The sequence below is a fragment of the Lontra canadensis genome, unplaced genomic scaffold (assembly GCF_010015895.1).
Source record: "Lontra canadensis isolate GAN:19392208 unplaced genomic scaffold, GSC_riverotter_1.0 scaffold47, whole genome shotgun sequence".
NCBI classification, from domain to species: domain Eukaryota; kingdom Metazoa; phylum Chordata; class Mammalia; order Carnivora; family Mustelidae; genus Lontra; species Lontra canadensis.
In genome coordinates, this window is record NW_022631041.1 from 4886684 (window position 1) to 4899906 (window position 13223).

Here is a 13223-nt window from a genome sequence, read left to right on the forward strand (position 1 = left end):
GTGCCCATTTTAGCTTAAAGTCCCAATTACTGTCTTTTTGAAGAAAGAATTTCAAATGTATTACTTTTGATGAGCTAACAACTCTTCCCTTTTTTCCATGTAAACTTGTGAAAGAATTTAGAACTAAACATTTTAATTCAATTTAGATTCATTTGAGTAGATCAAGTTTAGTTAATGCCTAAAAATATAAAAAAATAAAAATTCTCTCTCCAGAATTTAAGAGTAACTATTTCATACTCTATTTTGTGTCTACTTAGACAGGAAATGTCTATTTAGAAATTAAACCAAATAACAATATAGTTAAAATTTTCATTGAGATGTTTCTTTGTCAGAGAAAATAAGCTGACCAGAATATGAACACCCTCCATTTATAGTAAACTGTTGGTGAGGAGGTACTATTATAAATATTTTCCATATGATATGCTTAGGTATTTGGGTTCTGAGTATTATGCCTATATTGTTTCTTTTCTCTCACTTTTTTCTTATGAGTAAGGAGTTCCACCCCTTGTCCCCTTTTCTTTATGAGAAAAAAAAATAGGAAAATCTATTTTATGAAAGAAGTCATGATAGCAGGTAATGAAGTTAAGGTTTCCCACAAACATATTTGTTACACCCTCCTATTTACTTCTCTTTAGTTTCTGGGGAAAAGAAAAAAAAGTCATATTGTTAGCACCTCTGAAGAGAAGGGATCACTAAGACAAAGTATCACAAAGCAAATATGAATATTTAAGGGGTTTTAAAGGTGTTAATGATTCCCTACAATTTTTTTAAAGATTTATTTATTTTAGAGAAAGAGAAGGGGAGAAGAGGGAGTGACAGAGGGAAAGAAAGAGAGAGAACCCTCAAGCAGACTCCCAGCTGAACACAGAGCCCAATTTGGGGCTCGATCTCAGGATGCTGTTTTCATTGTATTTTATAAAGTAAAAAGTATTAAATAGAGTATCGATGTAAGAATTTCTGTATGTGTGCGTGCAGTGTGTGTGTGTGTGTGTGTGTACACATATACTGGTTGAATGACTAGCCATAAAGCATAGCTCATTTCTTGTCTTGTCAGTCAGAAAGTCATCATCCAGGCCCCCATGAGGAGCACCTAAGTCTCTCTAAAAGCACATGGGAATATGAATCTTGTCAACTTCAGGGTGAGACATGTTTCCATGATGGACTAAAACACCAAGAAAAAGGAGAGAGAGAAGGTATCAGGCATTACCTTCTTGAGCACTGTGTCTTCTGATCCTATAGAATAGGGATTAAGAATTAGTCAATTTCTGGTCACTAGTAGTTGGTTTCAAAATCAACTAATGAGTTGGAAAATTAACACTTGCTCAAAGCAACCTCCCCACCCAGCCAAAAAATTATCAAAAGTCCCAAACATCAGAGTTCTGTCAGCTGACTTCTATCATGCAAGCTAAAAACCGTAGTTAAAGTTCAGGCAAACTAGTGACATCAGAAAGCAGGGAAACCTCTGGGCTAAGATCTGGTTAGTGGGAGAGAACAATTCCCTTGCAGGCTAAAAAGGAATGATACATCAAGGCTAAGCCCCTGATACTCAGCCCCTGGCCCACACCCACTGATCAGTCTGAAATGTATTCACCTTCACCTTGTACATGAAAATCTACCTATCACTTAATGTCAATGAATAATGGCTTCTCTTCAAATGCGGGTCAAACAGCTGACGTCAATTTCCACCCCTCCCCCCCAATATGTTAAAAACCTTGTTGTTGCCCAAGAAAACTTTCCCAGAAGTCTGATTAAGCAGCAAATATTTTCCCTTTTCTTCAGACTGAGTGTCTGGGTTGCAACACAACTAGATGGCAGCAAATAAATAAATAAATAATAAATATTGGAAAATGTCTGCATTTGGTGTGAAAAACTGTCTTAAGCACTCACAGATAATTGAAGCATGGAACCTAGCAGAGAAAACATCACCATACTCAGCTGCAGAAGTGTGTCTACATTACTGCAATTTTAGATACTTAAACCAACCTTCAATGAACATTGATGATATGATATTAGTCATTATTAAATAGCAACTCTACCATACAAAGTACAGAATTTGAGTTTAATAAGGTGGCATTCCAACTGCCAGATGGCAGCTCCATTTAATTTACATTTCTCTATGAAACATTTGAGTCCTTTCCAAGAGACTCACCTCAAGTGTCTAAGTATTTGGCCTTCATTTTTATACATACCCAAAATGCTCTGAGATAAGAAAGGCATGACTGATCATATTGAGTGAATTTATATACAAAAATTTATAAAAAGAACAAATTTTCTTACTACTTAAAGCATCTATTTGATGAGAAAGATTTCAATTTGTTTTTCAATTGCAAATTTTTCATTTTTCAAATTTCAATTAAATTTAAAACCATAAGATAAAATCTTGCAAGTGGCTTCCTTTCACTATCCCAAGAGATGATAAGCAAAAGAAAAGAAAGAATTTAGGAGATTTAGGAAGAAAAATTCCTAAAAGCGCATGGAAAGTAGTCATGTCTACAGAAAGCGTTTAAAGAACTTGTTCTTTTTCCCCAAACTGGAAGTATCCTTCTGTTTGAGTACTGAGTGTCTCTCCCTGTGCTAACTACAAGCAATCCAAACAGAAACTGTCATCTCTACCAAACAACAGCTTTAGAGGCATCATAATTTTATCCTTTGCTTCTTCATGTTAATTAGCAAATAATAGAATTGTTTGACAGAGACTGGCTACATAGTGATCATTACGGAGAAGCCTCTCCATTTTGAACAGACTGGGGCTGGCAGGACAGCCTTCACTGCATGGCAGGGAGAACCCCAGGCATGCACAAGGTGAGTCGGATGGCTCATCCAGCGGCTCAGCCTGCCCTTCCACATGTTCAGAGCACACCAGTAGGGAGAGGATCTTTCCCAAAGCTTCACCAACTATGCAATAAGGCAGTAGCCAGTATCAAAGAAAGAGGGAATGAGGGGCACCTAGAGGCACAGCTACAGGTAAGAGGTAATAGGATAACATGAAAAGAACACTGGGCTCTAGAAGTACCAGTACACTTTAAAATACTTCGTTTCATTGAATTCTCGTGATAACATTGAAACATAACTTTTTTCCAGCCAAGGTTAGATAAGGCCAAAGAACAGACAAAGAAAGTAAATGTCAGGAAGAGGATTTTAAGCTACTTGTCTTTTACTCGGGAACCCCAATATTCCCACTAATCCATGGCCGCTCTCCTTCAGCACACTAATTCAGCTCCCCTGTTTATGTATCCCTGGATACATCACTTAAAAGTGGGCCTTGGTTTCTCCACCTATAAAATGGACTTCATAATTCCCGTCCTGTGACCTTCCTTAGTTATTTTAAGAATTAAATGAATTTATATATGGAAATAATATTAAAATGAAATCACTTGGTCATGGGAAGATCTGAATGCTAATTTCACGGCCCTTCTCAGTCACTGTTTTATAGGTATCTTCACCACAGGCCTTCTGTGTGAAGACTCAAGTTCTAACTTCTAACATTAATATTTCACAGACAGAGAAATATCTGGCTTATTGTTTTTCATCTTTAAGTCTAAGTATAATCCTTCCTCTCAAGTCTTCTGTGATCCCCTACTAATGATTCATCACAATGTGCCATTGTTTTGATGTATTTATCTCTCAGACTAGAATGGGAGGCTCTTGCAGCCAGGAATTCTATCTCTATTTGTTAACATACTACTAGCTGCTGTAGCAAACAAAATCTAAAATGCTTAGTGGCTTATTCACAATAACAGTCAAAATGAGGGTCCTGACGGATGGCTCCTCTCAATCCAAGAACCCAAGCCCCTTTAACCTATGGCCCACCATTTACAACAAGGATTGCAAGGCCACCATGATTACCCTCCTTCAAGCTGGCAAGAGGGGGAAGACATGGAGGGTCATCCATGGGAGGGTTTTAGGAGTCAAACGTTAATGTGGCACACAGCATTTCCACTCACATTCCATCCACTAAAACTCAGTCACATGGCTCATGAACTACGGGAGGGATTGTGAAATGCAATCTAACTATGAGCCCCAGAAGAACAGGATACAAGATACAGCCAGTCAGTTTCTGCCACGCTTATAATGGAAACTGCAAAGACACTTCCTGAAGGAACTACAGGTATACCCAAGTCTTGGCCACATAGATATGAAAGGGGAAAAAAGGAACTATATGTAAAGCATATAGTATTTAGATCTAATTCACTTAAATTCACTAATTCACTGCTTCCCTTCCTTTTCCTAATATACCCAAATCCAGTATGAAGGATAAAAACTACATCGTCAAAAGAAAAAATAAAAGCATCATAAGCAAAACCCTAAGTTTCCAAAAAAAAGAATCACCCTATAATAAAGGAATATTATGGAGACAAAATTCACTAGCAATACATAAAGGAGAGATAAAGCATGACAGAGTGCACTTACTGTTTAATTTACTAGAGAATTTTACACTTACCTAATACTAAGAGGTAAAGTCTTGTCATGTTTCTATATCTAAGTTAGACTATACATCATAAAACTCTGATGTTGATGCTTTAATATCTAAGTGGTTTCCATACCAGTTAACTTTAAAAACTGATCAAATGCACAGATGAAAAAGATACTTAAAATTTTTGTTGTAAGTCAAGTCACTAAGTATACCAAGAATGAATGCATGATCTTTTAAAGCCATCATACGAAACTGTAATAGGGAAAGTACTTCTTAGAAATTCACATTTGGCCAAGTCAAGATTGCTAGTGTATTTAATTCGTACCAAAAGAAATCTATCAAGTATAATTTTAAACTCCACTTGGGAGATAAGCTCATACACCTTTGGTTCCTCATCACCCAGAAGTTTCAGGTGATAAAATATGATGCTTCTTGCTCCAATCCGGAGACTCCCTTTTGTTTAGTGGAATTTGCTTCACCACACAAGCTCTCAAAATAGCCTTATTTCTGCTATTTTTCTGACTGTATTTTAAAAGAGAAATGACCTCGGTTTCGCAGATGTTGGTGAAATAATAACAATTGCACATGCAAGGCATATAATTAGTTGAAAAAGAGGGTAAAAAAAGACTTCACCTACACTATGTGGGCACAAAGACTTAGATGAAGTGTGAAACAGCTGTTGTCTGGATCTTGCACAGCTGTAGCCAGCACAGAGGCAGCAGCACCAACTACACACATGTGCACACACACACATCACTTGGAACACAAAGAGAAGAAATCCTTCCGAAACTCAAGAGATTGCAGATGCCTACGCTGGAAATAAACTCAGTAGTTGCCTTCACCCCATAGGGGGCCAATATCAGGACGGAGCAAAAACAAGAGAGAGAACAATGAAGTGATTCTTCCCTTCCAATCAAGAGCTGCCCAAATCACAGAGAAAGAACATCTCTTCTTTGGCGCCCTGTGTGTGGAAATGTTGCCCTTCATTAACCCAAGTCCTCAGGGATGGGAACCTGGAAGGGGTGGAAAAGGAACCAAAGTCTCTCATTTTCATATCAACCTTTGTTGAACTCCTAAGGCTTTCAACTTCTAAGCTGACAGAGCTCTTAAGCATGAATATCAAAAGCTTTTTTTTTTAACCTGTTTTCGCAATCTCCTTTGATTATTTTATGAAAATTATGAGCCAGTTTACAATGAGTGCAGTGAACTCCAGTTCAAATTTTAATTGTACATGGAAGCAAAATACCAGTTTATTTTTACCCAACATGAATAAATTCTAATGGGAAGATTTGTTCACAGCTTCAACAATCATGTCTTAGTGGTGAAGGGCTCAAAGGACTTGGTAATAATTATAAACAAATACTACCTATGGCAGTGGCCTGGCCACTTGTTCAAAAATCGCATCAATACTGAACCAGACTGACTGCCCACAGAGGCTGAGTTTTGGAAGTTATATAGAACAATAGGTTCACACTCTCCTGATCTAGCTTGATACCTGGATAAACTTTAGAACATCAGTGTACACAATTCTAGTCCCTTTGGGACCAAGCAGATAATGAAAGTATGTGGAGTGGCATGGTGAAGATATGAGGAAGAGTAGTAGCCAAGAACCTACTGAAAAATGAACATCTAGATTTCATGTGAACTTAATGTGATGGACCATTTGTGATCTCCCTTTCCCCAAAAGTCACAAGTTGAAATCCTAAACCCCATTGGGAGATGGAATCTTTGGGAGGTAATTAGGTCATAAGCATGGAGCCCTCATGCTAGCATTAGTGCCCTTATAAGACAAGAGAGCTTGTATTCTCCCTCTCAGCCATGAGAGGATACAATTAGTTGGCCATCTATAAGCCAGGACGAAGGCCTTCACCAAGAACTCAACCATGCTGGCACCATGATCTAGGACTTCCAGACTCTAGAACTGTGAGAAATAAATGTTTGTTCTTTATGTCAGTCTATGGTACTTCTGTTATAGCAGCCTGAACTGATTAAGAATAGTTGGTTAATGGGATAAGGACAAAAGTGACATTCTTTTAAGAAAATAGGGTGACCTAATAAGAACATTTGCCTGAATATAAGGCCATTTCATCTCAGCATGATGAAAGGCTAAAGGAATTACTGCAGGAAAAGTGCTAGAAAATTATTTTTAATAGACTTGAGAAAGGTGAATGGGGAATATCAGTCCTTTAAATTTGACTACAAAATTTCAGCCCTTGTCCAAAAAATAAAGAACAAAAAGAAGAAACACATACTCAACAAAATCCCTTAACATTGCACTATCAGATGTCGCTCTGTATAGTGCTAAATTGTGAGGTATCCATGCTTTATGATAAACTATATGCAAAATATACACAAGGTAACTGAATAGAAAGATGTGTGGTATAAACATTAGAGTAATTATGTGGGTGGGCAAGGGCCAGGAGGCATCCTTGGGGAAATAAGGAGCCAGAGAAGCAAGATAAGTGTGGTACATGACCTTGTGCCATTTTTCCTCACCAGACCCAACCTAAAGGGTAAGGCCTATACTACCCATGCAGGGAAAGGGAAGGAAGTAATGCTAATGTTCCTTTTAAAGGAACCCTCCAACTCCTCCCCACCCTCTGAGATGCCAACAAGCCTCAGAAACTATAATGGTAAAAAGCTAAATCTCCCTTCATCTAAAACAGGAAGCCCTCACACCAAACTTGTTCTTTCCTTAGTGCGAGGACAGGAACAGAGAGGAAAAGGGGCCCTGCCTTCATTTGCTCTTCACTTGCTCTCTGATCAAGCAGGGCAGAGTGTTACAGAAAGAAATCTTCCACTTTACTTCTGGAAGAGGAGCTTATTCAGAAAAAAGCTACATGGGAACAGTTTCCAGAGAAGGTCTGAGAAGGCTAGGTGTCTCCTGACCCAGCTCCATCTTTTCAAAAACTTTTTGAGTTCATTTTCAGGCATACTAAAGCTCTCCAGACTCTAGATATATTTTGTTATACCATCTACAAAGCATCCAAGAGGGATTTGGTAGAGATTGATGATACACAAGATATGTGAGATGCCAAAATCCTCATCATTCACTCATTTGTTCAACAAGTCTGTATTGAGTACATACCTTTAGGTGCTGTGCTTGGTCCTTGGTCTACATTGGGGAAACAAACAGACATGAGCTCTGCCCTAGAGAAATTCTGTTTGGTGGACAAACCTCCCATCATAGGTTAAAACTACTATTCTCCACTTGCATATAGTTTAATGTATATATACATTAACTAATACTTTCATTAAAAAGGCAGCTTTTATATCATGGTCGATACCATTAGGACCTTAGCACCTATAGGGTCACTGCTCTGCATATATGCCCTCATCCCAACTACTGTTAGTACTCCCACCACACTCAGTAGAGTTTGGAGAAATAATATATGAAATGGTTTGTATTCTCAAGTAGCTTACAATCTTCCTTAAGAGACAAAGAAATCTATTTGAAATATAAGTAACAATATAATGGGAAGAGTACCCTGAAGAATTCAAAACTGCAAATATTCCATAAATAGGGTGATCATAAAACTTATTATCCAAACCATTGCATTTTTCAGAGCAAAAGGTGGACTATTAATATTTAATACTGGGACTTTCCCTAGCAAATCAGACCCTGTCATTTTTTTAATAAATTCCCTTTTTAGGGATGAATTCTTCAACCTAAAAACCAAATTTAGTTCCTTTCTCAAGAAATATTAATGGAATATTTATTATATTTAAACACTACAATAGGCTCTTTTAGAGACAGGCTTTGGGGAAGACCTCACAAAGGTAAATAAAATACAGTGCTTAATCCCAGAGAAGACATGAAAATTGCTCACGTGTTCTGACTACATTTTGTGTGACAGATAACCCAATGTTAAGCTTTGTGCATACATTATCTCATTTAACCATCAAAACAATCCTAGGAGGTAGCTATTACTCCCATTTTACAGATGAGGTTTATAGTGGTTATGTAATTTGTCCAGGGTCACACATATTGTAAAGGGTGGACGCTGTAACCAGGTTTGTCCCATTGCGATGTCTCAGCTCTTGTCTATGATAAGTACTATAAGAATAATCCAGGGGCGCCTGGGTGGCTCAGGGAGTTAAAGCCTCTGCCTTTGGCTCAGGTCATGATCCCAGGGTCCTGGGATCGAGCCCCAAAACAGGCTCTCTGCCTGGGGGGGAACCTGCTTCCTCCTCTCTCTCTGCCTGGCTCTCTGCCTACTTGTGATCTCTGTCAAATAAATAAATAAAATCTTTAAAAAAAAAAAAAAAAGAATAATCCAAAGGAGGAAAAATTGTATTTGTGTTTGGAGTAATAATGGATGGCTGAATGAAGGACAGTGGTATTAGACACGGACCCTGAAGAGTTAGAAGCCTTTAAAAATAGTTAATAGAGGGGAGAGCAACCCATGGAGATCAAACAATGAGCCAATAGCCTAGAGATGGCAAACAGTGGGTGAGTAAGAAGGAGTCAACTTGGCTAGTACTTTGTACTTTTAAATAAAGGAATTGACAACTGTGGGCTGGGAAGGTCAGCTGAGGCCACTCTGCCTTAATGTTTAATTTAAGCAAATATGAAACTCAGTTTGCATGCTCTGAGTACACTCCATATTTAATTTGCATCAAGGATGACCAGTGTATCCAGATCAAGATATCTTGAAAGCAAAGTGCCTTATAAAGCTGGGAGAAAGGCGGCAGCTAGAAGGAAGACCAGCAGACATGTGTATCATCCAAAGACAGGCAAGGGTGCCAACTTGGGGCTGGACACGGTCCTGGAAAATCCCTGTAAGTTAAAATTATGTATGTGAATCAAACCTTATTTTTCCAGTGAAACAATGTTATAATGATGGCAACATTTCATATCAATGTTCAAATACTGTAACAATGGTCCCATAACTTGTATTTACTAAAGAATAATACTTTCAATGTGTATATATAAATTAAACAGAGGGTGTTATAGTCGTAATCTTAATGAACTGAAACCATCCCTAGAAACAAAGCCTCTGTAGGATGGAGAGGTACTGTGGGAGGAGAGGCCAAAGTGATACCCAGGAGGAAAGCTGTGCACAAGGCCACAAAGCCCACCCGCTGGAGGAAAACAGCCATGGACAGAGGGAGTGACCAGTGGCCCCAAATCTGTGGAGTCATCTTGGGCAAATTGCCTGAGGTAATGGCAGGTAATGGAGCTACAGGGTGTCTCCCTATCTCCAAGGCTCCTCCCCAGCTAACTTAACCCACACACCATGGCTGCCACATGAAGCTTCCCAAAACAAGATCTCTAATCTTATTGTTCTCTTGCTCAAAAACTTCCAGTGACTGCCCATTTCCTACCAACTTCCAATCTCTAGCACTGTCATTTCTGACCCTCCAGAATCTGGTTTTTATCTGACTATCCAACCTAATCTTCTACTACATCTACCCCAATAATCTAGGCTGTAGAAAAGATGGCTTAGTCATTATTCTTGAGCATGACCATTTCCTATCTTTATACCCTGTTCAAGTTATGAGCTCTGTCTGGCAAACTCTCATCTTTTCCATCAAGATTTATCAACCTACTTAATACACACAAGATCTAACAGGTGTGCCTGCTTCTCCACAAAGCCTGATATGTAACAAATGCTCTATATATCTGTTGGATGGATGGATGAATGGTTTAATGGTTGGATGAATAAATGAATCTCTTACCTGATAGTCATCTTTCCCTTGTCAGTGTGCCACAGTACACTTCTGTTCCTTTTATGAAGCTCTTTGCATGCTAACCTTCTTTCATAAATATCTGAATACAGTTCTTCCCTCCCTCATTACATGGAAGGGCCTTGAAGCCTGAATTATATTCACCTTTGTATTCCACACAACTCCAAGTGCAAGTTCTTTTATAACATATGTGTTTTAAAATATAAGAAATAAAGTGATATGGTGTACTTAGCAGCAGGTAACAAATGTACATAATGGACAATTTAATACATGTGAAGGGTAGATACTAGGTACAAGTGAGTACTTTAGTCAGTAAATGGGACTGGGTTAGCCTTAACTGTAAGTAGACAAAGGTTAAGTCTCTAGTCTGAAGTTAACTTTTGTCATAGACAGCTGTGGACATCACCTTCTACTTCTTCTACTGATACCTTCTAAGAACATTCTCCCCACCACACTCCCACAAAGATTCTAAGTACTGTCCCCCATGCTCCCTAGGCACTGTGTGCATGAACCCTTCAAAAGCAAGGAGGGCACGCTACTGTCTAACTCTTGCTCCCCGTGTCTCTTCTCAGTGGAAGGAAGTCAGCTTTATGATCTCTGTAATCCATCATCCCAAGAGCAGGATCTGGTCCCTATTTGGCTCTCAATAAAAGTTTCTTAGTAAGTACTTTACTTTAGAAGTACTTACTTTATGTACTAAATTCTACCACTAAGTACATTCGTCACTGTTGACAAACCTAGGATATGTTGCTAAATCTCTCAGGGTAGTAGAACTTAGCCTGACATTAGCCCTGCTTCTTACCAAGGATGTGATATTGAACAAGTCACTGATATATCAGGGCTGATTTCCTAATGTTTCACATGAAGATAAAAGTACCTACCCTGCAGGCTATGGTAAGAGCTAGAGGTTATGTAAATATGGCACCTAACACAGTTTCTGGCAACTGATGCTTGCTTCATAATGACAGCAATTGCAAGTATTACATTAAGAGGACAGGTAAGAGTAAATATTGATATATAATTTTTTAACAAACGTAATTTTTTTAAAATGAGTGTTTTTTTCTAATCAAACATAAAATTTTGATTTAGAAACTTATAGAGACATGGACTACATCCTTGGGGCTATACATTATTTATCATGCTTCCAGTAAGAATGTCAAGCCAACTGGCAAAGGAAATATAATGGAATTTTTTAGGGGTTGTAGTGAGCTGATGGAAAAACATGTAAAATATAGCACAAAAGGTAAGGTTTAAGGTCTGTCTTCAATCTGATTTCTGCTCCATGAATTGCCAAGGAGAATTAAAAAAGAAAATCAGTGGGGAGGAAAGAGGATGTTTTCTCAACATTAAATATTTAAAGTGGATCGATAAGAGCACTTCATATCAAGAATTCTTCATCAGTCTCCATGACTCCCAAACATTAAATATGTAAGTGGTACATATGTAGGCCATATTGAGAAAAACCAATGTGGAAAATGTGTATCTGACACAGTTTCCAAAGAAAAGAATCTAGTGTCTAGCTTCCTGTATAAACAAATGTCATCACATTCAAAGAACAGTACATCAGGAAATTCTCTGGAAGATGTCTATGTTTTCATGATGGGTGTGTGTGTGTGTGTGTGTGTGTGAGAGAGAGAGAGAGAGAGAGAGAGAGAGATTGAGATCTGATAGCATTCCACCACAGGATGACCTCAGAAGCACTATAAGACAAATCATTAAAAATGCAACACATGTAAACTCTCTTCCATTGTAGATGCAGAGAGGTTAGTGAGAGCAAAATGATCATTTAAGATCAATTTAAGAAACCTGGCTTCTTACAAATAGGAGAAAGTAGGTGGATTTGTCTAAACCTCTCTATTTACATCTTCGAAACCCTATCATTTTGTGCAATGGCTAAAATTTCATGCATGTCACAAGTCTTTCCCCTCCTCCCCTGCCACACAATGTGGCTGCTTTTAAAAATGTCAGATTGAGAATAAGAGAAGAAAGAGCCATTATTTTGAAATTTCACAAATTCACAACTGAATTTAAATCACACAACTTCTAGTTTATTTAAAATGGATAAAACTTTTGAAAAAGGAAGAGCCAGCAATACCTTGCATCATGCTATGAAAATACTTCCTAACATTCTCTCAACAAAGATTTCACAAACCTAACTCCCTATGATAGGTGTGTACATTAGGTTAAATCCTTTATTTAGTGATTATCTAATAGTGCCTTGAATTCTTTGGGTTAATGAGTATTATATAAATGAGTAAATAAGTATGAAAATGGGCCTTGGCTCAGCCTCAGGATCAACATGGAGTAGGAGGCACCAGAGTCATTCTCCTGCTTGCAAAGCACCATAAAGGTAGACAACAAATATGGAACAACATACTGGACATCCAACAGCAAATGTCAGTGATTTCCAAGAGAAGGGAAACCGATAAGGTGAGCCCTAAATTACTGCAGACTACTATCCAGAGAAAATTTTCACCATGATCGGGAAGGGGAAATTTAAGAAGAGACTAGTGATCTCCTCAAGTTGAAGAAACAGAGAGGGGAATGCTGGAAACCTAAAGTGTCTGGAGTTCACAGAGCTTGGTGAGGTCAGCACTGCACAGAGAGAGCTCCAGAGAGCAAAGATTTAATAGAATATTGACCAGCACACACATATGAAGAAACCATCCAATGTCAGGAGAAACGACACTAAAAGTGTGACACAGAACAGTGCCCAGTACTCAGAAAGGGCCAAGAAGAGTGCCTGTTCCCAACAGTCAGAATAGATAACCTCATAATTACGAAGCTATCAATCAGAGTATTAAGAAGGATCTCGATCTGGGTTGGGGGTGAAGGTGGGGATTAACCCCAAACTAAATTCTGCCCTAGTCTTACCTAACAAAAGCCTAAAAGCAAGCTCTGAAAGGACCAAACTATTTGCCCAAGCTCAAGAATATTTTTAGGCATACAAACATCACTAATACCCAACAAGGTAAAATTCTAGCATCCAATAAAAAATTATCAAGTATGCCAAGAAAGCAGAAAAATCTGACCCAAAAAGAGGAGAAAAATTAATGGATCAGCACTGACCCAGAAATGACATAGATGACAGAATTAGTAGAAAAGTCATTGAAAGTTA

The 13223-nt window shown here is 38.3% G+C and overlaps 1 protein-coding gene across 2 annotated transcripts in view; it reads right to left on the minus strand.

Annotated features, from left to right (window-relative positions):
• The window catches only part of HIVEP2 (HIVEP zinc finger 2), an 83935-nt gene that overhangs the window by 46014 nt on the left and 24698 nt on the right, over positions 1–13223 (minus strand). The window lies entirely within an intron of this gene.